The 21,411-nt window shown below is 37.2% G+C and overlaps 1 long non-coding RNA gene across 1 annotated transcript in view; it reads left to right on the top strand.

Annotated features, from left to right (window-relative positions):
- Positions 1–19,486, top strand: part of LOC131737733 (uncharacterized) — a 31,232-nt gene extending 11,746 nt beyond the window's left edge. Inside the window, exon 4 of the long non-coding RNA XR_009329337.1 lies at positions 19,389–19,486. This is a non-coding gene — a long non-coding RNA (uncharacterized LOC131737733). The remainder of the gene's footprint in view (positions 1–19,388) is intronic.
- Positions 19,487–21,411: the final 1,925 nt, after the last annotated feature.

Below are 21,411 nucleotides of genomic sequence, written 5' to 3'. Positions count from 1 at the left end.
GGTGACTTTGATTCATTTTTTGCGCCACCAGTCAGTTTCACACCTAAAGAATAAATAGAAAATAATGAATGGGGTAGTGTGTGATATGAGAATTGAATGCCCACCCTCGGGTTCATTCTCATTAATCACAAAACCCCAAGCAGTATTGTTTCTAATCTCTGGTGAGCAATTTTTTCCTACCAGTTCAAAAGTTCTGTGTTGGAATTCCTTTCAGTTTGGGGCCACCTTTTGCAGGAACCCTTGAAAGAGCTTGTGCTCACTGGGGTTTGGTTGGGGAGGGGAAGGTCGGTGGTGATGGCAGCCGTGGCTACGCTTGCTCTCTGCTGTCACTCTACTCTGGGGCTGTGCCTTTTGCAGAAGCCCTTGAAAGGGCTGGTGCTCATTGGGGCTCGGTTGGTGGCAAGGGCAGCGGCCTCTTTAGCTTTCCATCAGTGCTTCACCCCTAGACAGAGTGGTCTGCAGGAGCCCTTGAAATGGCTAGCGCGCTCTGGTGTTCGAGTGGGGCTGGCGTTGACCAGGGTGCCTGCGAAGGCTGTAGCACCAGGGTTGGTGGTTGGTGTGGCTAAGTGTAGCACCGGTCCCGTTCCAAAGGTCCAGCTGTCCTCTTGCCTGCTGTAGGAAGTTGAGTCCCAGGATGCACTAGTGCTGGATTTCCACGACTCAGACCTCTTGGTCAAAGGTGGCCTCACCCAGGCCCAGCTGCAGTAGCCCTCTCCCTCGCATCGGAGATAGCTGGCCTATCACCATCCGGAGTTGTACTGCTGTGGGCGCCACTTCAGCTCGGCTGGTCATTCTTGGACAAGTTGAAGGGCGGCCTGTAGTGATCGGGGCTTGGTGAGGCGCATATACTTCGATAAACTGGAACCAGGCTTGCTCCTCTTGCTCATGGATGGCAGCATTGGCGTATGCCCGCCTTGCTTCTCTCTCCAGGTTGGTGGCCAGTCATGCCAGGCTTTCTCTGGCCATCCATGCCTGTCTTTGGAATTGGGCCCCCAGTAGTGGTAACTGCCCATCTCTTCCTCGGCCAGGTTCAGCAGTACCATCTGGGTGTCTCCTCTCAGCATTGCTGTCACTTGCTGTGCCATGTCTCCCTTGCTCCAGCTGCACAGCTTGCCCAATACTGTTACTTGAGCGTGGAAAGCGTCCCAGCTTGTGGTGTCGTTGAAGCTGGGCAGCTTTGCGTTCCGCCGTCTCTCCTCACTGGTCCTGGCTTGTTCCTCCATCCAGGCGAGCTCCCTCATGAAGTCCTCCTTGCCCTGGATTAGCCACTCCAGTGTGTCACTCTGTCTCCTAACCACTCCTGCTTGACGCTCAAGGGTTCCATCTCAAGTCCCACTTCTGTCGCCAGTGTAGTGTTCTTGCAGGAGGCAGAAAACAGGAGAAGATGCTACTCAGGTTACATACACACAGCAGGAATTACAGTGCACGGATCGCTATAGTATTATTCTTTTTTTTTGTATGTACACAAGAAAATCTGTAAAATTGCAGGAAAATGCAACCGTGCAATCTTAACAGATTGTTTGCAGAAAATGTAAATTGTCATAAAACATATACTGGCAAATGTACTGACATTTACTGACAGAAATATGTGTGTGCATATAAAAATGATCACTGCCGATCATTACTCTGGCAGCCAGAAGCAATATCATTATCCACATTGCAGATATGATTCATAAGCACCTTTTTGACCTGTTTAGTTTGAATGACTGTGTTCAAAATAATTGTTTTTATATATCTGCAGCTTAATTAATTGGAAGTGTACCCAAACTGGAACAGCAGCATTGTTTTGTATACAAATTAGTGTTTTGCTTCTTTAATATAAAGACGTGATTAGCCTTCATAGCTAACATTTATATTGCTTTAGGGATCAAGTCATTTTTGTTTATTAATGCAAACAAATACATAAGCAAGACCGCTCTCCTTCGATTCCCTCTCATATTGATACTACTTCTTAAAAGGAGTGCAGTATGTGCAAGCCTAGGTCCACCCGTTAAAGAAGGTAGCATGTAATAAGGCTTTCAGCACCCCCACTAAAAATTGTTCCAGCGCCACTGCTTCCAAATGCAAAAACAAAATATTCTTTACCAAACATTACGCGGCCTACAAACTCTCCCCTTCTCCTTGGATTTTCTTGTGTTTCCTCAATGATAATAGCAGCTGCTACTAACATAGGATCCATGTTGAAAGTCAGGGTGACTCGATCTGAAGTGCTGTCACTCTTTTTGTTCTGGCAGATATATGTATTAACCATTCTGAAGCAGGCGGAAAGCAAACTAGTGGAAATTGAGAGTATAAACCACTGTGGTCTTTGGAAAATAAACACAGATTCTTAGATCATTATATATTCCACCAAAAAGAAAGCATTTGAATAACTAATGAACCAAACTAGCGGATAGATTCTGCCATGTTTAGAAAATGCAGCTTTAGAAAATTCAATAATGGGTTAGAGCGCTATACTCCAGCAGATCTCCTTGGAAAATAACCCTCAATGGGTCTTGTTTTCCAGTGGGCAAATTGCCAGCAATTTGATATCCTGCGGTAGTAAATTTGTCATACATTTGTTAGAATGTAGAGTATAAGGCCTAGTAGAAAGCTATCTAGACTGACCCAAAGATAAAAGGAGAGGGACTTCTGGACGTGGCTAACCTGTTATTAGTGAATTAAAGACCTGTATTTGCTTGCTAGTGTGGGAATGTCTATTTGTCGGATTCCCACAAAAGAAAAAAGAAGTGTTCCGTTATTTGCAGGTAAAATGCCTGATACATCTATCTCTGAAACATTTAGCAAATTATTTGATTCAAAGTTGGACTAAACTTTTAAAAAATGATTAAAACATTGAACTAAATATGCACCTTGAAATAATACATACGGAAATGTTAATCTCAGAGCTCGTTCAAAGCTTGCCCAGACATGGCCTACAGTATGTGTCTGTCTGAAGACTCACTCAGATAAACAAAGGCAACACTTAGCAAGAGTGCCTTAAGCACACCATGACTGATTATCCTCTGCAGTGTAATTAGCACACATGCATATCATAAATAAACATGTATTTATTAATGCTATTAGCTTGTTATTCTAATCAGTTTTTGTTAGAAGTATAAGTAAGAGAACAGAAATGTAACTATACTGTAGCTTGTTACACAGATAAACATTTTTGTAAAATTATGGAACAATGCAGCAGAATAAAATCATAATCAGCTGGTTTCACAGACCCAAATTAGCACTAATCCTGGACTGCCCACCATAATGTCAGTTGCTAATTTGGACACACATTTACAGAAAGGTACCAGTAAAAACAGTCATTAAAAACATTAAGAACAGGAGAAAGAAACTGACAATTATATAAAGCAAGAAAAACACTGCATCCATTTAGCAAGCAAATAAATAAGTTTAGTTGTCAACAATTTATAATTGAGTTACAGATGGTGTTTTATTTCATATTCCTCATAAAATATGTGAGCAGAAAAACTGGTCTATTTCCATAGTTAGGTAGTTTGAATTAAACTATTTTATGTCATCAGACTTGTGTGCCAAAAATACAAGTCCTGTCAGTTGGTTGTGCTTGTTTCATGGGGCCGTAGGGTATTTTTCTCCTTTAATAAGGGGAAGTATTATTTGAGCTTTTTAAGATCAATTACAAGTGTACAACATATCTGATGGGAATCGCAAAGAAAATACATGAACTCTGTTTTTGTCTGTACTATTTGCTTTTCTGACTGTACAGCAGGTACATGTATCTTGAGCCCTTGGGTTACATAAAAACTGTATATTAAAGCCAAGATATTTTTTTTCTTCATTTAAAACTGCAAGGACACCACAACTGTGAGCAAACCACAGTTTAGTTCTCTCATCATGATGCCAGCTGGTGTCAAGCCACAATTTCTATAATATTTCTCCTGAGAATATATTGGTATATTGGGAACCAGTGCTTTTAAATAGGTAATTTTACTCTATGTGGTGCATAAGTGGAGTTCCAACAGTTTTGTTTAATTCAGCATAGCATACATCTTTTGATTTCGTCAGATGGTAGTTTGGTCCCTGTAGTAAGTCCCTGTTTGGGGTATGTTTCGGGCAGTATATACAATGCATGCATTAAGAGGTGAAGTCTTAACCACACTACAGCTTTATTTTATAGTAGAATTCTGGGAAGAAGCAGCAGTTGAGCAACCAGGACTGTACAGTACATGTGTTTGGATAGCAGGGGAGCAGATTTCAGGTCTGAATGAGACTTCTCCTCTAAAGAGATGGTTTACAAATCTGTCCCATAAAGTCTTAATTGCTTAAAGAGCTATCATATGGCTGTTTCTTGTTTTTTTAAACCTGGAACGTTGACCTAGGTCAAATAGACTCCATACTGATATACAGTAGTTGTATCAGCAATAAAACTACATTTATTACAGTATGGTATTAAAAATACAACTCTTAAGAAGTTATCAATCAGAAGCAGAAACTGCAGATTAATAAATGTATAATCTGTAGAGATTAGAATTGAACAAACCAGTGAGAAAATGGATTATCAAGTGATCCCATGTTCTTTTTATACCAGCTGTAGCTCTTCTAGATGGAATTGGAAACTGTGTTAAAGCTACAGGCTTGCTTGACAATGTTTGTTAAAATCTAATAACATTAGTAACTCTTGTTAAACTGAAGATGCAGTTCAAATTTAATGTCTCTGTCGTAAATATAAGGCCCCAAGCAACAGAATAAAAAACCCTTAAATGTAGTAGGTAGCAGAACATGTCCAGGAGGTAGTATACAAATGCATTGACACTTTTAATTTATTAATAACAGTGTGATACAAATAGCTAAAATAAGCATATTACAAGATGATGCCGAACTCAGCAGCAGCCAAATATTCTGATGCAACAGCCGTGCAAGAGTGGCCTCCGTGTACTGAGTAAAATAATTATTTCCATAGCTGCACAAAACTAACAGACGAAAATAAAGATTGATGAGTTGTTTCTTGTCTGTCAGTCAACAGATCATTTTCATGGCAATGGCGATTGTGAATTCACCTCCTCGTCATCCTGTAAAGTTAACAATTCCTTAACATATTCCAGACTCCAATTACTACCTCGTTCTTGATCAGCCATTGTATTTGAAAAAAATGAAAGCGTGTAACACCAACGACAAAAATACCCAACACGTCCGGTATACAGACACGTGGGATTCTGACTTTTAATCCACGCCCACTACAGCGCTTCAGTGCCAACATAGCCTTTCACACAGGAGTTGATACGGTTCAGTGCATTCTCTGAAACACCTCGAGAGTAAAATGTGATGGCTCTGTGACGGTATAGGCAATTCACACAGACCAAAATGCAGTATCAATGCCAGTTCAGCGCCATCATAACTCATCTATGTGAAAGGGGTATATGTTGTGTTCATTAGCTTGGAAAAGCCAAGGTTTTATATTTAGCTAGTTACATTCAGAAAACCATCACATTTCTAAAATAGATGAAATTGCCATTTAGTTCCTGTAGAAGGGCTGGAGCCCTGCACATAAGGAGGGGGCTTCTGTGATAGAATATTATAAATAAGAGTGTAGTGAGTGTATAAATAAGAACGGGATTAGGTTTAACGGGGAACCTGACGCTGTGCGTGTAGCAGCCTGCGTGCTGTGTTTAGTAATGAGAATGAGCAGTGTGTGTGTGTGTGTGTACTAGCTGCGCGCTCCTAATCAGAGGGAGGTGTGGTGCAGCAGAGCACCAGTAATAAAAGGGTCCCAATTGCATTAATGTATCAAGGCTGCTGTAAAGCCTTAGGGGTCAGAGTGCTGCTGCTGTCGAAGCATCGTCCCTGTGCTGCTGAACGACTGGGTTCAGGAAACGAAGCGACCGTGTGTATATTCCGAGGTCGGGAGCTGGTCGGGGTTCGTTCTGGGAGAAGGAAGCTGTGATGAACCAGCGATCATGTGTATAAACCGAGGTTGGAGTTGGGTGAACTGCCCGGGGAACAGGGAGTTAGTTTCGGGATAGTAGCTCCCACCCAGTATAGCAGACAGGTGTGTAAGTGGAACCTCCATTGTTAGTGGAGTAGCGCCAGCCAGGTCCATGCCACCTTTTGTTTGTAGTTTTTGTACAGTGTTTATTTTGCCTTTTGTATGCTAGGCCGTGTGTCCCACATGAGCTAACATTGCTGGTAGTGTCACATGGGGTTCCTGTATGTTCATTGTTCTGTTTTCACTTTCACTATGGTGAGTAATTACATTTGAAAAATCTAAGTCTTTCTGCAGATGTCAGCATTTTTATGTACTTTATGTATTGCAATAGTCCTTTTAGTCGAAGGGGAACTTAACATTTACCATAACTCAATACAATGAACATGTGCTTATCCAAAGAATGCAGAGTTTTCGCAAAGCACGTGCCAATCTAAGTGGCCTCATTGTGAAAGAAAGCTGCACTAATGCCCGATGAGCAATTGCTTCAAATTAGATTGTGTAAAATACCGTTCTTGTGATTAATGACATACCTTTGCCCTAAACTTGGTGGTTTGTATATATAGGGATTGCATATTCTGTAATTTAAAACGGAAGCTGTTTTTATGATGTGCAGTTGGTTTGGGATTAGTAGTATAAATAAATGTTTCTTAAAAAGCTCTTGGATGCTTCCTCTCTGTAATTTTATTTTGTGACCTGAATCTGTCTCCTGACCTAACGGGCGGTGCCTGGCTTTGCAAAAATCTTTTCATCTAGTCGGAAAAGTCTAAAGTTGGATTTGAGTTTTCATCAGGGAAGTTTTTGAGCCTACAGCTGCTGAAGCATTCACGGCAACAGCTGCAGCCTTATTTATAGCTAGACAAATAAATAAACAGGACTGTCTGTCATGGGCCAATTATAACACAGGCAGGCATCTGAATTCGATGTCAATCTGAAACTGCCCTATAAATCTGCACAAAATCTATGAAAAATAAAGGGGTAAGAGCAGATGAAAAGGCCTTTTCAGCAGCTGCATTAAGTATGAAGTATGCAGGGAGAAAAAACAAGGTTCACTTTTGGTTTTTCTATTACCAGACCCACTCAAAAGCTAACTTAAGTGTCATATTTCAAATATTTATTATCATCTAATTCATATACTTGATTCATCATAGTTTTGGCAACATAGGTGCAGCTTATGAGCTCCAATGGGCAAGACCATGGGTCAAACTCAAACAACAATGTAATAATTTAAGGGCATGTTTATCTGTCAATTCAATAAATTGTTAATTTTCATTCCATTGGTGGTTGTCTCCTTTCTGAAAACTAATAAATTACACACACACACACACACACACACACACACACACACACACACACACACACACACACACACACACACAGATGATATTTCTAAAATGTCTTTAACTGAATTGTGTGAGTTACTTTGTTTTAATAGCTTTGGGGTTTCCTTGCACTTAATATTTCCCATAGGCAATACAAGGGAATCATCTGCAGTTTTTTAACAAGCCAGATGGGGAAATTACAAAAAGCAGTATGCTTCAACAGTCTTTATTATGGAACTTAGAAACCAGAAACAGATGCACACAAATGACACGGGTAATTACAGAATGACATAAGGCATCCAGATATGTTTGAACAAGATATACTACGATAAACTGCCTACAAATCACACAGTCATTCATATTTTGTACTAACTGTGTTAATACAACACAAGCTCCAACTGAACTTTGTCGGTGTGGACTATGAGAAAACAATTTGTGTACAATGGTTGGAGGGCTGTGGGCTCCAGTATCATTTATCAATGTTATACATTTGCATTGTGAATCTAGTTACACAATGGCAAGAAAAAAGAAGATAAAACAGTTTGGGCCCAATTTTGATCACAGTGCAGGCATGTCTGCAAAACAGCTGTTTATGTGTCCTGCACTTATAGGCTAGTGCGTACAGACAAGGCTTTTTTGTGTGGAGATACCGGCTTGAAAAACGTAGTGCTGCTCTGGATACAATTTCAATCAAACAAAAACTGTTTTTAAATGATATCAAACTAATTTTATTTCATAATAAGCACAATTCTATTTAGTGTGGGGTTTTATATGCACAAACATTCTGAAAGATCTGACATTAAAATCACATACAAAATCTGACATAAATACAAAATTAAATAAATGACTTCCAGTAATTATGAAGTATGACAGATTTATTTTCTAAAACATTATTTTTTTAGTGCATGTAAATCTAATTGTGTTCCATTAACAAACAACACTGCATATTTTTATTACATTTTCATAACTATAAAGGTTAAAGAGTGTTATCTTTTAAAAAAAACAATATATAGCTGTATAGCAAATTTTAATATAATGTTATTTCCATCTGAGCATTGTATCTGTTACGAAAACATTTTAGATGGAAGTATCGCATCAATATCGTATCATTTATTAGATTTATAAAATTTAGAAACTTAATTTTATAAGACCATCCACCATTTCAAGTTTTTGCTGTTCTGATAAAAGTATCTGTCTGTGCTTCCAGAGCCCCTGTGTGATGTCTGAACTCTTTAACAATCAGCAAAGAACAATACCAAAGCAAATCCAGTCATTCTTCTTTGGATTGCATGATTTCCCTTCAAGTATGAATTTCCTATCAAATATAAATTATAATTTAGTGCATTTCAGAGATTGGAAATGGACACCATGGAATGTATTTTTAGTGTGTGGATTTTGACATCCTTTCATTCAGTAAAATTTCACGGAGGCTGAATTATATTTATTTTGGAATTATGCACCTTGACCCTCTCTTGTGCTCCAGCTCAAGACTCCTGACATAACAGCAATGCTTTCTCTTACTTACGGAAACAATGCTTAGACATGTTTTACAAATCACCTGAAACCACAGAGTTGTGTGTGTACTGAATTCACATACTTATTACTGAAGAGTAGCTTCTTAACTTGAAGAGTAGTGCAGCATACCTTAGATTTCAACTTGCATTTTAGCCATGTCAATAGAGGTCTCAAGTCATTACGAGCACTAAGAAGAATGACAGGACAAAACTTTTTTGTATCTTAATATCTAATTAAAACTTAATATATATGATTATTATGAAAGTAAGTAAAGTTATCAACCTTAATATAAGGACTTGTGACGTCAGACCAGGTAATGAATTCACAACAACAGCCAACTGGGGTATGAAAAGCGCTGTGGCGCGTTTATTAATAAATAAAAGGTTTAAACAAAACAAAAGACTTTCACAAAGCAAAAGGCACCAGGGCCAAAACAAGTAGACAAACAAATAATAATTATAACAAGTATCTTGCTGGTTGTTCCAGCACGAGCAGCAGTTGTTTTCTTTGTATCGGTTCTTACTTGTCTCTTTCCTCCTCTGGACAACCCACCCCATGCAGCCAAAGCTGCAGGTCTTTTAAATTATGGTAGAGGGATTAACTGGCTGTTAATTATTTTATTAATCCCTCGGCCATAGTCTGCACGGGTTTAATAAATATGCGTGACTGTCAGCTAATTCAATAATTATTAGCCGACAGTCACGCATTCTCACAAGGTATTTAAAAACAATAACAAATAATGGCGGACAAGTTTTCGCCTATCTTTCAAAACATAATACATAATAAAATAGAAAATAATACATAATATGCACAAGGGTGGGGAGTTCCCCGTCACAGGGCTGTTCATAGTTTTATTTTTTTTTATCACTTTTAGAATTGCATTCGGTGCTAATAACAATTTAAAAAGCTTTAAATTGTAAAGAGCTCGGAAAAGCTTGCACTTTATGATTCTAACATGTACTGTAATTATAAAATACTAGACAGGAATGCACATCCATATCAATGGTCATCACAATGAGCTAAAACTATTCACATAGCTAAGGATTAAAGCATTTAATGCATGAATATATTTCATGTTCTATCATATACTACTTTTAAAATGTGTAACTGTTGCTATCAAACTGAAAGACATTAGGGCAGGAATGAAGGACTACATAGACCAGATGAGGACCATCTGAAGTCAATCTGAAAGGTCCTCATTTGAAAACCATTTGAACTCTTGGTCATATATCTCATTTCATCATTAAGATAATAAATACATGTGGCACCAGGGACAGGTTAATGCCATTTTATGTTCTAGGCTTTATTAAGAAGATCAGATGTTTCTAATTTTCTTGGACTTTCAAATCAAATAAGGACAACTCCAATCCTGACACAAGACTCATAAATGCTGGTTATTAATTGTGCAATTGGCTTTCAGGTCGATTTCTAGTCTCATTAGTTGTCTGAGTTAAATTCTCTCAACTCTAGCTGGTCAAACTACCATCTCTTGCTAGTTGCAAGACAAGTATGAACCAGCTTGAAGAGTCCAAAGCTGTATGCAGAAAAAAAAAAATTCAAACCTGTAATTTAAAAGTATATCCAACTCAATTTGTGTAACATAATTACTATTTTCAAATAAGTAGAATAAAAAACAGTTTGATATTTATGAAACGTTTTTAGACTGCTGTTGGCTTCTTCATCAACAACCCAGGAAAGTGTCATGAATATACAACTAAACATGCTTTAGTCATGAAACAATCTTTTTAAACCCTGTGAAATACAAGAGTATAGTTTTAGAAGCAATTTCTAATGATACAAATGTGTTGTCCAGTTGTTACAAAAACAATCCACTACAAAAGCTTCCTAAATTACTTGTATCTTACTATTCTTGAATGACATGCTGTTGCCCAACATATAAATAGCTTACAAAAAAAAAGAAAAAGAAAGGAAGGCTGCACTTTTATAGACTCAACCAACAAGAGGGGTCTTGTCATGTCAGGAATTCTATATATTGTAAAGCTATTGAAATGTTACTGTTGAGTGATTGGTGAAAATCTGTCTCACCCTTAGATGTTAGGGTGTATTTGCAGCATAGGCCTGAGGGACGCTAAGTGCTTGGCATCATCCGCTAAGTGCTTGCCATCCCAGAAGAGTTTGAACAATTTCACTTTAGGACTTCCTCAGATTGTTGAGTCTCGTCCTGCTCTAGAGCTGCCAAGTTCCACATCACAATGGTAGCTGCAGAATCCTACGGTTCTATTTAACATCTTAAAAGTGGTGTCTTGCCTTCGTTTACCACATAGAACATTGTATTAAGCAGCTTAAGACAGTACTTAGCTACTTGGCAATTTTAGTATTATATAGTAGCTTTTCTTTTTCTTTTTAAGATCTATTGATAATATGTTTTTAAGTGTTTCTTGCTTCAATTGTAGGCCTGGCATAACAAATGCCTCTTTTCCACTGTACAACGAGCCGCGCCGGGGCCGTACCGAGCCCTCACGGTGCGGTTAAGGAGAGCCTGGGTTGTTTTTCCACTGCAGAGCTGAGCCGTGCTACTGACGTCACAAGCAACAAAAGACACGTGGAGTGCAGGATGTGCCCTATAGTCTGGACATCGCAAGTTTGAGTCCAGGCTATTCCTTTGCCGACCGAGGACGGGAGCTTCCAGGAGGCGGCGCTCAATTAGCCGAGAGCCGCCCGGGGGGAGGGAGGGTTAGGTCGGCCAGGGTGTCCTCGGCTCACTGCGCACCAGCGACCCCTGTAGCACTGCGCCCCAGTTGTTATTAATTATTGTTGTTAATTATCTCAGTTTGCCAAAAGATGAGCAAACAAATGGTGTATAGACCAACGGTACAGCTATATCTTGTATCGCTATATTTTGTAAATATATTTAGGAATTTCTTTATAATCCACACATTTTACTGATTATATCGACTTAATAAAGTTCAATTAGTTCTGTTGAAGGGGAAAAAGGAAGGTTTTAAAAATATGATTTGCCAAAGATATCTTGTTTAAGGATAGTTTTTGTTTGGGTGCTTAAAAAAAAAAAGCTACACGAGTGCAACGAAAGCCGTAGTATGTTCGGTACAGCTGTATTTTGTTTTACTATTTTTTTATAAATAAGTTTAGAATTTTTTTTCTTTATATTAATATAATAAAGGTCAAGTTTGAGAAATTTGGTAGAATTTTGTGTGTGAGTTAAGTGTACCATACCCGTGTCCATTTGCTTCAAATCGTCATTTCTGACGCACGACTCCAGATATTCCTGAACACTTCTATCTGCCCACAGAGAAGCTACAGCCTGCACTTCCTCAGCGTCTCAAGGATGTACTTTTCTATCATCACACTCGCTGCCCGCCATGTTGTTTGTTGGTTGTCTTTCTGGAGTGTACTGAGTGATGCAACGTAATGACGGCTTGGCTCGGAGCCAGATTCAGATGTCTTATGAGGCCGGAGTTTCACGGTTTGGTTCTCGCTTCGCTCAACAAATAGCCAGTGGAGAAGCACCCGTACCCATACAGTACCGTACCGAGCCTTCACGGGTTCGATGTGCCAGGGGTGAAAGAGCACAATACTCCAGTCAACAATGATTAGAGATAGCCATGAAACACTTATCAACAGATAAAATATGGCAAAAATGGTATGATAGAATGGAATAGACTCAAATTTAGTGCATGAGGGGGTCCCTTGACTCAAGTTAGTTGTCAGTGGTAAAAATGTGTAGTTCTTCTATTATGTGCTTCTATTAATTTGATTTAGGTTTGCTAACAAAGCCTGCCATTTATATAGTCTGGATATACAATACGTTATTATGTCGATGGTGAGAACAATATAGAATGACCAAACTTGATATGCTTCATATGCTCACTTAATATATATTTGATCACTTTCTACACAAGCTTTAGTTGAGTCCTCCTTCTCGTGTACTTTGTTTTTTGCAAGTATATCCCCATGACCTTTTTTTCTGTATATTTCTGCCCATACTGTTGGTATCTGTAGATGCGTTTCATCTGTATACAAATACAATACATTAACTGCATATGGTAGATCACATGTCACATTTAGAGAAAACTCAAATCAATGTACTGTATATATTACATCTGTCTGTTTCTACACTTTCATAACTAAACAGTAGCTTGGGCTTCAACTGTGTTGAAATCCAGCCATTTGACAGGTCAGAGGAGGTGTGTAAAACCCCTGATGTGCTCATGAAATAAGTTCTTGACCCTGTCAGTCATTGAATGGCTATTGCTTTCTAGGTTATCAGAAAATAAATAATGCATTAGAAACATAATTTGCATCTACCACAATAGTCCCTTATGGCTCCAGTTTTTTTTTTTCAAATTTCCATTTGCAGGATTTGAGTCCAGTTGAGGAGGAAGTGGGAAAAAAGTATTAATGGACACAATGTTATTATATTTATTGTAGAGTAAGATTTAAAACACAGATTACAACTGCCCCATCCCACCACCCATTAAATAAATAATATAAAGTTGATGAAGCCAAGTAAAGAGACAAACACTAAAGAAGGCACTAGCTGAAAAGTTTGTCTTCTTGACTTAGTTACTTATAGTTTTACTTTATAATTCTGATTGATAGTTTTGAGGTTATGGGTGATATGCTCGAATCTAGATTTTCCAGCTAATACTATATATATATATATATATATATATATACACACATATACATATATATTAACATTCGGATTAGGATGTTAAATTGGCGTTAAATGAACTATGGGCAAAAGTTTTACATTACCTAGAAAAAAATTACCTAAAATTTTGTTAATTAAAAAAAAAAGCTGTATGAACATAATTTAGATCTACAAAATGATATTGCAAAAGTCATATTAGTAGTACAGTATTTTGAAATGTCACATTTGTTAGTTTTTTGTTAAGTATATGGGAAACTACCAAGCGGTATGTAATTCAATAGGTTTCATTTGACTTTATGAAGCAAAATTTGTTAATTCTATAGGGTGATGCAAAATGTTTGGCTATAGCTGTACCTAACAGGATAATTTTGTAAATAGTTTCAGAAATGTGAAATTAAACAAATATTTGTAACATCTGTTTATCTATTTCTTAACTGCTACTTACGGGTAAAAGGCACATACACACTCTAGTAATTATTCATTTTAGAAAAGCTGGCTAGTTATAGTAGAGCATCTACAGTACAATTAGCAAGATTGATGTTACGTTTATAGCTATTTAAGAAATCCATGCCCCAGGTGTCTCACAGCACACAGTCGTTGTATCTGTTATCTTTAAATCGTTTGTGACAACAGGTCATTAGTTTCCACAAATACCCATTCATACAGCTGAGAATCTCGGCCTAGAAACAGAAATGCCAGTATTCCACATATGCCAGATATTTCAGTCTTTTCTTTCAGTATATGTTTTGAAAAGGAAACCGTGAAAATTGGGATAATGTATTGTTAATAAATCTGATACTCCAAAAGATATATATCTATGAAAAGGTTCAAGATTAACTGTTGTACAGTACTTTATACATAAAAATCCTTCTTGTCGAACAATTTTATGTTTCAACCATGCCTCCAAACAAAAACATAGAATAATTAGTAATTTTACTGTAGTTGAGTCTGTCATAACAAGCAGCTGAAATTTGACTTTTTTACCTGCCAGGAATGGTGCACAATAATGCAGCTTACAGTTTGTTTCTGTTGTGCTTGATTCATAGCTGTAGATGTTCACTTTTAACAAGTTGTTAAAATCTTTCTTCTGCATTAGAGGTTGTAAAAAGCAAAGCCTTTACTTAATTAAAATAAGAAATTAAACTCAAGCAGGCTTGCATGTTATATATGCAATCTTCATTGTATAAAAGTATGCATTAAAATACTGTCGCTCATTAAAATAATTGGCACATTTTTGAATAGGAGACAATTATCTATTCAGGAAAGGGATCTGAGTGGGGAAAACTGGCAACAAATGACCCATCCCAGTCTTTCTGAATTAATTTATCTGTTCCAATACTTGTTGGAGGGTAGAGTTTGAAATGGAGTCAATGGACACTCTTAAACAACTGAATTTACCTGAAGCTAAAATATAAGTATGTTATCTTCAGGTATCACAGTAAGTGGCTTAAACAGTGAGTATGGGACTGTACCTCTCAGAGCAGTATTTATGGGACTATTCATTGAAATAACCTGTTACTGATGGACTAAAACTTCAAGCACATTTCTGCTTAAAGAATAGTGGGTTCAGTTGTAATTGTGATAGAAACCAATTAACTTCTTTTGCCAGGAAGGTATCAAGGAATTCTACTGGCAATTAAAATAAACTAGGATAAGAGACATATCATTTATTTCATATCTCTTTTGGAGTCTGTTACAAGCCTGTGGAAGCACTTGTGATTTTCAAGGCTGACATTTACATAGTTCAGAGACCTGCCATAGAAGAACATTCCTGTAACTCAATTATCCTGGCAGAGCATTTGTCCTACAGCGAGGTTCACAGGTCCGGAGGGAGGCTTCTCTGAAGGGTCAGTAGAACACAAAGGAGGGTCAAGTGAGTGTCAGAAATATGATGCGCTCAGACCTGCAAAGAAATGTGAGCAATCCGTTTCAAATCAGCGACACTGTTCATTGTGTTTCTGTCTTTGGCTCACTATAGTTAAAATGCACAATCTTTCATCCTGCTTTGTTATTTTTTTGTCCATATACCTGTCCAAATTCCTAGAATAAAAAGTTTCAAGAAAGGTATGCTAAAATTCCGCTGTTAAATAACTAAAGTGCAAATGTGTACCTTAACTTTATAATATTAAAATTAATATATTTTTTTACATACAGTACCAATGTATATACGTTGCAGCTAAATTAGATTAACTGCATACAAACTGTACAATTTGCGTAATATATAAGGCCTTTCAGAGAGAGAGAGAGAGAGAGAGAGAGAGAGAGAGAGAGAGAGAGAGAGATACAGACACTATCAGGTCTTTTAAAATTACATGTATGTTTAAACATACAACACTTTGTAGAGGTTTAAGTAAATAGCATTGAAAAAACCAAACAGAAAGACCAGGTTTGTTAGACCTTTATATATTCCTCACAATGCAAAACAAACAAAAAAAAGTGCTTTTTATTTATGTGAGTTTAACAGAGGAAACAATGAAGTCATCCTACATTTTAGTCCTTAGATACATTTGAAAAATTACATTTTGTAATGATTGACAACATCAATACATTAACAAGGTAGCAGAATAGGCAATCAAGAGAATGCATTCATGAAGCCAGCAGTGGAGGTAATCCTTGAGCTATAAAAACAGGTTGCCATCACAATGCCCTTCTGGCAAAAGGATTCCAGATATATTCTCTGCATGTTATTTTGCCTCTGGTCCTGCAGTACTGTAATCTATTATTATAATAATAACTGTCACACAAGTCTTTTGGTAGCCTTGGATTTGGTATATAACAGAGATAATTCAAATTACAAAAGCAGAAGACTTTTATAGTTACAATACAATGTAAATGCTTTAGCAATCCAGTACCTTAAAAAATGAAATATAAAAATAGGGCACATCTATTGTACTTTGGGGCAGCAGTCTCCACCATAAATGTTATCTCCTTGTACAGTAGATGCACCGTGTAGCCATGTAGCTACAACATTCAGTTATGTCCATATGTATAAACGCATATGTTTTACTTATGTATAGAGAACTGCTTATCCAATTGTTATTGAATTATTTTTACATTGAGAGTATTAGCACATATGTCATGTTTAGCTGCCATGGAAACAATTGCAGTTTTGTAAATACTGTGCCAAATATTTGTGGTGACTGTCTGGAGTTCACTCCTATGTTTAAACTTAATCAGCAGGAGATATCACTCCATTTCTAGGACAGTCTTATAATCCAACCCCAAAATACAATGCTCATTTTAGTTAACATCATATGAAGACAGTGTATGTATGTATGTATGTTACCAGGCAACTGTTAAAGATAGATCTCCTAGTGCTATACAAATATAGACACGTTTGTTCAACACCTCCTACGGTACATCGGTGGATCTTCTAATACGGAACATGTAAGTTTAAAACAAAAGCTATGGACAGTTATTTATACTGTGTTTTTTTCTTTATCCCAAAATCATGGTATCATCAAATTCATAGTTTAACCTCCTTAATGGTGAAGTTTATATACGCTACATAATAATCTTTAATGTTGCAATCAAAAACATATTTATTTTTTAATAACTTTGATAGAATTTCAACCACTTGAATGCAAAATGATGTACACGAATGTGGTAACCTAAACGAAGCGAAAGGCCATGAGCCTTTAAAAAAACTAGGTCACTTAGTTCATGACACAAACTGAAAAAAGAAAGGATTAATTACTAATCTAATTCCAACCTTGAATCTGTGGATGTTGATTAGATTAAAATGGAAACCAGTTGGTATGATTGGATCTAATTGATTGGGTTTGCTAAGTAGCTGGGTATCAACAGAGTACCTGGCATATATTGATTTAAACAATATACAGAACTGGCATAAAGTCGCTCGAGGCATATCCACACAGGCTGTGACTTATCTGGGTGATGTAGAATGTTGAATTTTGGTACTGACACAGAAGCTAGAGGGAACAATAAAAAAAGCCCTTTGATGAAACTGTTGAGCTACTGTACCAGTACCAGTGGCAAGTATTGTTTTCAAAATCACTAATTGATGTCACATTCTGAAATACAGCAGTAGTTACCCATTTTAAATATACTAGACACCCGCTGAGCCTATTTCTTGGAAATTGTTCATATAAGTTTAAAAAGATTTATTTCAATAGAAACTATACATGCCTAGTTGTAATGGGGAAATAGGCCATCATCCACTGGCAGTGAAAACAGGGCTTTTGCAGGAGTTTCTATTTATTTGAACAAGAACAGCTATTTACAATTTTTTGTGATAATTCCTCTGCCAAAACAAATAAGTCTGTGTTTTTTTTAGCTTATTTTGAATCAAGTTCATGTTTTATTACTGTTCTGGTAATTAAAGAATGTTTTTCTTTGTTGCTAAAATAGAATAAATAGCAAAGAACATAAACATATATCTCGGGTTAAACTTTCAACCATTAAAAACAAAAGTAAAATGTAAATAAATGTTAAGGATGTTTATTGCATAATTAAGTTGCTAAAGTAATTAGTTCCATGCATTTTCTCTGCCATGCACATACATTCAGTAAATATGTCTCAAATGTGTAGTTTTGAAAGAAACACATCATATAGCAAACCTGTAATTTCATTTTAAAACTTGGTATCTGGAACTTCACTAGGTTAATGAAATCTCTGTTTTTAGGTTGTGTTGAACTTCTTTGTTGTTTCTACTAGAGCGTGGCATTTACACCTTCTTTCCTGCCACAAACCTACCAGCTGCTTCCCCTAATGACTGACATGCTTTGTAGCCAGTAAGATGTTTTGACCCCAAGGAAATTGCTGAAGTGAAATGACCTAGGAAGTAGAATAGTAACGGACTTCCCTTGCTGAGAGGAAAGCACAGAAACTGAGAATATCATTTACCATATACAATGTTTTAAAATAAAAATGTTTGCTATAACATTAATTTCTTTCAAAATTGCACATTACGGACCTATATAGCGAATGGAAATGCAAGACAGGCAAGATTTATGAAATTATTTTGTTAGTTACTGCCATTTTAAAGGGCCTAAGCATATTACTGTAGATGACCTGCTATTATCAGATTGCACATTCCAGCTTCAGGAAGCCTTTGAGGGAAAAGATAATTTACCAGTATTCATTTTTATGGTTCTGTTTGAGGCAGAAGATATAATGGGGTGAAGCATTGCCCTAGCACTTTAAAACTGAAGTTGTTGTTTTTTTAGGAAAAAAAATCACCCTACTTAAGAACTGTCAGGTACCTTGATGGAGCACTTCTCAGTTGCATGGTGGTGACATACAGCCATAATAACTCTCTGGGGTTTGCTGACATTGTGGTTTGATAACAGTGTGACAGCCTTAGAAAATGTTGTGGGGGGCTGGGGCGAGAGCTATCACGATCACTAATGCTTGAACAAACACTGCAGACTTGGTTTTCTGTTGTGCTCTGCAATATGGATGAAACGTGATGATAAAGATAAACTCATTCAAGCTTGTACAGGCAAACTGATCCATGACTATACTATGATGTGTCTGCTCAAGGTTCATCAATGGCTGTGATGGAGCCAAACAGTTGAGAATCCTAAAGCTATAAGGTCCCGTTATATAAATTTGAAGCATGACCATTGGCTGAAAACTGGTCCTGACGGGCAGCCTCTCTGAATAATTTTAGCTCAAGCGGAGCATTTTTAATTGAATCCCCACAAGATTACTGCAAATCTATGAAACCTGCCGATAGCAAAGTGCCTCTGATCGTTCAATATTGCAGTTTTCTTTTCTCACTTAAAGTGGGTAAATTGTATTAGACATCCTGTGATGAGTCAAAGGGGTTTCGGTTTGCAAATCAGCCTCCCGACAGCAGAATGAACCCAAGGTTTCCCTTACCAAGATCATGTGACCGTGATGTGTCACCTTTATGGGTGGTGCCATCTTGGTGAGGATTATTTGTTTCATGTAAGTGCTGACTGTTTATTTTGTTTCTTGTTTTACTCGGCCCACCATGACACGACTGAAGAGTAAAGAACCAGCAAGTCTGCCATCAGCCTGACAGAGACAGCTGCTGAAGAAACTACCTGTGCTATTTTTTGGTTTATATATTAAATACCTCACCGCTATCCCCTCATGGTTTTCTTTTGTTTATTTTTGTAAATAAACCCTCTTTTGTTTTGTCACTTACAACATTGGACTGTATTTTGTTGTCTACATGCCCCATCACACCACACATCCATATAAATAATTGTTAGCAATCATGATCAATAAATTTTACACTCTTTTGAAATAAACCCTCAAGACACCAGATGGCTTTAAAAAGGACTGCTCACATAAAACACCATTGTATTAATCCCTTTGGACTTTCTTTGGATACTTGACATTTTGAAGGTATTTAACTGGAACATTCACAAGCAAATAAAAATGTGTGCTTCAGTGACGATTTTAAATAGTGTGCAAGATGCAAGACTTCCCCACAGCACATATACTGGATTTTATTTATCCCATCAGCCACTCATATATTTGAACTTCAGACCCACAAAAACTATATTAATGAGTTCAGTGTGAATGATACGGGTCACAGGGTGGCAGTCTGTCTTGTTTCAGCAGCAGCAAGAACACCTGCAGCAGCAAAATCGGTGAGGTCTTTAATCAATCAGACGCTACAGAGAAGTAGATCCTTTGGCATGGGACAAATGCTTCTTAAATGCCAAGTAAAATGATGAAGGTATTTGCTGAAATGTCTGAAAGTGTACTTGACTTTCTTACAGCCCTGAACTTAAATAGCAAATGGCTTCGGTAACATTTTAATGGCTTTTATGAGTAGTTCTAGATGATGTTGTTATAATGTTGAGTTTTATTGGTTTTTTATTTTTATTTTATTTTTTTATTGGCTGACCTGGAATGGTGCCATAACTTCTCACTTTTAATTTCTTTTGCATCTTGCACCATCATTCCAGTTAAGAAATGCCCACCATCAGCGTCCCTTTATATTGACTAAAGTATTTTTATTTTTTAAAGTAGAGGCTCTGCAATCAAGAAAACTCAATATTTGAGCAATGGAACTTAGAACTACTTGCAAATATAAAGGTATGAAAAGTTTTTTTTTTTTAAATGTTAAATGTAATTTTAATTAAGTTGGAAATGTGGTAGCCTACTGGTAAAGTTCTCTGGTGACTTTAGTAAACTTTTCTGAATATATCCTGATACAAAACCAATACAATACCTTTTAAGTTATGTGTATAAGAAATATGATACAATAGCTGTGTTATGATGGAGCAAAGAGTAAACCTTGTCTGCTTACCTGACAAATGATCCGAAACTTTCTTTTAAAACACTGGCATAGATTACAATTTCAATAGCACCTCATTTTTAATATGCATGCGCCTGCCAGTGTAGCTCCAAGACAGAAGCTTGAGATCACACCCTTCCTTATTTTAGTTTTGCAACTTTCTGCCATTCTCTGAACTACACTTGACAAGGGGAAGAAAAAAAGGTGATATTGAGGGATGATGAACAGTGAGATGAAATTAATAGACTGTAGCCATGAGATTTAATCCTGCAGATTTTTATAGAACTTACCCAAACATGTGTGGTTTTAATGTATGCAAACTGGAAAAAAAGGTAATTGCAGTCTTATAAGGTGCATTATTACTTTTTGGTTATTTTAAATCAATCTTGGCTTCTAAAAGTGCACCATTCTGAAATTCCTATGCATCTTGGACCGTGCAAGGCAGGCTTAACGGTTCACATCTCTTTCAACACTGCAATCAACTATTAAACTAATATGTATATATGCCCATTTTTAGTTATGGTTTATAGTTATCCTAAGGTAATATTTCTGTAAACGTACCTGTAATGTATCCAGACTACAGGTTTCAATCTCAAAAACGTTTATTGAACTTACACGTTAGGCATAAAAACTCTTGGAACTTGCCATCTTAAAAACTACCCTAAAACTGTCACCACAGCCTTCCTGAGTCCAAAGTCCTTTGACCTCTGCTGAGTCTCGCAAGAGTGGGTCATACGTACAACTAGAAACATAACCA

This window comes from Acipenser ruthenus, chromosome 8 (assembly GCF_902713425.1).
Source record: "Acipenser ruthenus chromosome 8, fAciRut3.2 maternal haplotype, whole genome shotgun sequence".
NCBI lineage: Eukaryota > Metazoa > Chordata > Actinopteri > Acipenseriformes > Acipenseridae > Acipenser > Acipenser ruthenus.
This window is presented reverse-complemented; position numbering and strand designations above follow the sequence as displayed.